Below are 5,038 nucleotides of genomic sequence, written 5' to 3'. Positions count from 1 at the left end.
AAATGAAGTATAAGAAGTAAAGCCATGCTGTTATGTTGAGCTGTAGGGGACTCAGGTCAACAATTTCTGACATTGTCAGTCTAGTGGAAGACCCAATGCCATTATGGACTACTGGACTCTTTTGGAATATTTTGCTGAGTTCACACAACTATAATATTCAAATGACCTAACTAAACAAAATGGGATATATAAATGAGTGTCTATTTTTTATCTGTGTATTCAAAATGGTTAGGATACATATATAGTTACATTCTCTCAATGAATACAAGGATTTGTTCTAATAGTGTTTGTAAATGGGATATAATGTCTGCATCTTGTACAGCAAATAACATGTAGAGAGTATGCAATGTGTTAATTATTGGAATCGTCCTACCAATTTGATTTGAAACTGTCCCATTGCTATTCATTTCTCAATAAAATTATGGAGAAAAAAATTACATATTTAATGGAAAGATTAATATCATCATGATGAGAGTATAATTTTAACCCTGCCTCATGAGAATTAGAACAACTGAATTTGATTTTGCTGAAGTTGGCCCTTCAGCAGAGAGTGATCTTCATATTAGCTTGTATGCCAGAACTGAATCTGCTAGTTCTGTGCTTGCCTTCACCAGAATAGCTTAATACAGAGCCTTCTGTCTGAAGCTCTACAGCCAACTTCACTATTGAATAAACAATGACAGATTTTTGTCTGAATGTTCATATGGGCATGCCACAACTAGCAAAAATAGATATAGGAAAGCACATTGCTTGTCTGACACTTCTTAGGTACTTGTGACAGGCTTTAAGCTTCTCAGTGATAAGTACACTCTGTATTCTTAATATTGGTTGAAGCCATCATTTCACAATGTTCCCACCTGTTTCTTGTTTTGTGCATTTTGAAATTTCTTTCTTTTACTAAGTTTGTAGCATTTGCACCTCATCTCTAGTTCATAGAGCATTCTAACCAATTTCCTCAGATATTGACACTTGGTAACTTTGTATATTAGGTCAGTGCCTCACTACTCTTAACTGACCAATGCCAAAACCCCAGAGTGGCCTTTCTAAAAATTTTTTCTTTATTTTTTAATGAGAGTACAAAATGGAATTAAAACAGAAAAATTACAAATGGTATGGATTTTTGCTAAACAAAATAAATGAATTTCACAGTATTTGCTGTAGTGCATAGTGTTTTCTTCAAATTAGTTGTTCAAGGGCAGACCAAATAGCTCAGTGGATTAAATTGCCTGCAAGCATGCACAAGAGCCAGGAGTTCAATTCCTAGGCCTGGCTTACCAGCCCCACCCCCCGGGGTGCACTGAGATGGGAATTGAGACTGGGCATGGTGGTGCATGCCTGTAATCCTAGCTCTTGGGAGGCTGTAAACAGGTGGAACACTATGAGTCTGATGTAATACTGAGACTCTGAACACCCTGTAGACCCTTCCATAAAATACAAAAAAAAAAAAACATAAAAACAAATTAATTATTTATATAACTTGATAAATGCATGCAAAATTGGAAGAAAAAAATACATTGAAGTTTATATCCTCCACCAGGATCAGAAGCTAATAAAATCCTAGTTATTCAGAAAATAACCATTGCAATATCCTTTCAGTGTCTGAAAAATCATGGATACTAAATAGGTGAGGGCTGTCTATTCCATATGTCTCTGAATATGCTCGATCTGTTGTAAAATGTTGAGGTCCACAAGGATCCCATTGTTACTCTCTGATTCCTTAGGTTTATTGCATTCCTTTCATTTCTCTCTGTGTTCAGACACCTAGTGCTGTCTGCCTTTCTCTTCTTTCCTTTCCTTCATGCTCCATTAACAGAGCCTTATGGAGTGCTGCTTAATAGGAGATTTGTATTTTGAGTTAGACATTAGTGGGTAGTATGGATACAATCAAAGCATGATTTATCAATGTATAGAAATGTCACTGTGAAATGAATTAATTTGTATAATTAATGTGTACTAACAACTTTGATGAAAAGATCTTCACATGATAAAATGAGTTTTTATTAGGAAAATTTTGCTATCAAGAAAATAGTTAATTTTGAACACTATTTCAACACTCCACTTATCATAGTACAATGGCACAGTATGTTTCAGAATACGGACAAAACATTTAAGCAATTCTTCAAAGATCCACAGGTAAATGCAGACTGCCATACCATGACTCCAGCAAGCCCATCACTTGAGAGAGTGAACATCTTGAATGCACCAAAGAGATTTCTCTGGCATATTACTACTAGCACTGTTTTTAAAAAGTAGTATATTTATTATAAAATACATACAAAAGAATGCATACATATATTTTAAAATAAAAATATTATATATGTGTGTGTGTGTGTGTGTGTGTGTGTGTGTGTGTGTACAGATAGATAGGTACACACACAATCAAAACTATTAATTAAATCATGATCAATTTCCTTGAAGTTTCCTTTCTCTTGCTTATTCACAGTTTTCTCTTTCTCCCCCCAAGGAAAACTTATATTATGAATTAATTTTAATTATGCCATGTAATTTTGTCATGCATAAATGTGTCCCCTTAAAACAGATGGTTTAATTATTTTATGCGTTAGCCTTTATAAAAAGACAAAAATCTTTTATATGCGCTTACAAAAAATCTTGTAGCTCTGGTTCACTCATTTACTTTGTTGTACAGAATTCCATCGTATGATGCTGTGGTTTAAATGTTTCCTTCAAAATTCGTGTGGAAACATATTCATCATTGTAACAGTATTGTGAGATGGATTTTCATAAAATGATTAAGTCATGAGAATGGAAATGCAAAGAATGAAGTTAGGCAGCATTGTAAAAGGGCTTGATGTGGGAAGTTGGTCCCTTTTGACTTTCTACCTAAACAGATGCTGGAGGATGCACGAAGAAGTCACCATGCTGGAAGTAAGCAACAGCTCTTACTAGATAACTAAAACAGTCAGTACTTAGATGCTGTATATTCTGGACTCCAGAGATAAGAGAAAATAAGTTTACATTAATTATAACTTATCCAATCTCAGATATTTTGCTATATCAACCCAAAGAGATTAAGACATTCATCTAACATTCATTCTCCAGTGTGTGGGCATTACTTTGTTTCTGAATATTTATTTGACTATTTTGAGCCAATTACAATAGCTTCATGAATATATATCTTCTGGTGCACATTTCTACTTGTTTCATCAGAATACATAATAAAGCTATAATTGCTGGGTCATATGTGAAGCACAGGTGCTATTTTACTAGCACTACATGAATATCCTAATGCTGGAAGCTTTTTCACACTGCTTTTACTAACACATACCTCATTATAATGCAAACAAGCAATTTCAGAAGTGTTAAGGACTTTCTGGCTTACAGATGGCAACACTGAGCTGTTTCTTTTAATGGTAGAAAGAGTGACCAGATGCCATCAGGCCTCTTTTATAAGACCACTGTTATGGTTTGCATCTTGAGCCTCCCCCCCAAAGCCTCATGCAGTAAATAGTGCTTTTTTGAGGGTTGCTGAACTTAGAGTGTGCAATGCTGGGCTTAAGGGTATGTGAGTAGTAAATCAATCTACTGATTGAATTGGTATAGTTATGGTTAGAATTAAGGGGTAATAGTTCTAGTGGTCCTATCTATGCAATATAAGAGACAGAAAGAGTCTTGTCTTTCCTTTGTTGCTCTGCTGCATTTTGCTCACCATGAACTGTTACTACCCTGCCAACCCAAACCCCTGCCTTGGATCCAGCCGATTATGGACTGAAACCTCCACAATCTATGAGCCAAGCAATTTCCCCTTTAAAAAAAAATGAGACGTGTCTTTTTTTTTTTTCTGAACCGGGGATTGAATTGAAGTGTCTTTAAGGAAAAAATAAAATAGCAAGATAGCAATTGTGTGACCAAACAGCCACACTTATCAGAGAAAACTAAAATGTCCAGATATATATATATATATATATATATATATATATATATATATATATTTCCTTAGATGTATTTTACAGGTGTAGTACACTGGCTTTTATTGATGCATTTTTTGTCTTTTGACAATTTTTTGTGTAATAATTTTAATGAAACATTTCAATCTAAAGTATAATTCACCATAGGTTGAGTGTTTATGCATTCACTACTCTAATTTAATAATGCAAATATTTTGCCTCAAGGATTTTCATCTGGAGAATGTGACAATCAAATTTTCTCCATGAAATATCACAAGATGAAGTAGGGAGTTTGGACTAGGAAAGCAGATTTATGTAAGGGCCTGCATACATAAGTCAGGAAGAGGAAGTAGGCATTATAAGCCAAATTTACTCATTTACTTAGATTTTGTGTTTTTGTCTCCAAACAAAAGGACAAACTCACCTCCCCACATTGATTTTCTTCTAGTGGCATTTCAAATGATGAAGCTGTAGCCTAAAGAGGAAAACAACAGGTTTTGTGCCCATTGTTTGACACTTTTGTGAAGGACACATACTTTGCAGAAGAGACATGCAATCTCTTTTAGTTGCACAAACCAACAAACACACCTTTATAGCTAATTACCACTTTATTTTTGTGGTACTGTTTTGCCAAATGGCCTTGAAAGCTAGAGCACAGATGTTCATTAACATCCTTCTTGATTTACTGATAATTCAGCACTGTCAGTTTAATAAGCTAAGGATTCAAACCAAAGGTTATTTGTCACCACACTTTGGTGGATAGTGCTTTTTCTCACCTCTTGAACTCAACAACCTGTTCAGGTATATGATACTTGTACTAAGAATAGGACCAATTTAAATTTATATAGCATATTTTAAAGGAAGAGATCAAGATACTTCTTCCCCATTCTTCATTTTACTGTCAAATAACCTTTCATTTATGAGGCTCCTTTCCCATCCGAAGAAATTGGGGTATATGCCAAAATGATGTTTAAATTCATCTAGTCTACATGTAACTGAATATGGAGAGTATAATATACTGACAAAATAGTTCTTAAGAATCAAGAGAGGGAAATGGGATGAGCTAGGAAACATGACAATGTTAAGCCATGCAGTTATATGTAAAGGTTGAGCAAGGCAATGATCCGGAGAAT

The sequence above is a fragment of the Octodon degus genome, unplaced genomic scaffold (assembly GCF_000260255.1).
Source record: "Octodon degus isolate 3935 unplaced genomic scaffold, OctDeg1.0 scaffold00378, whole genome shotgun sequence".
NCBI lineage: Eukaryota > Metazoa > Chordata > Mammalia > Rodentia > Octodontidae > Octodon > Octodon degus.
The sequence above is the reverse complement of the archived record's forward strand: the minus strand, read 5'-3'. Positions refer to the sequence as shown.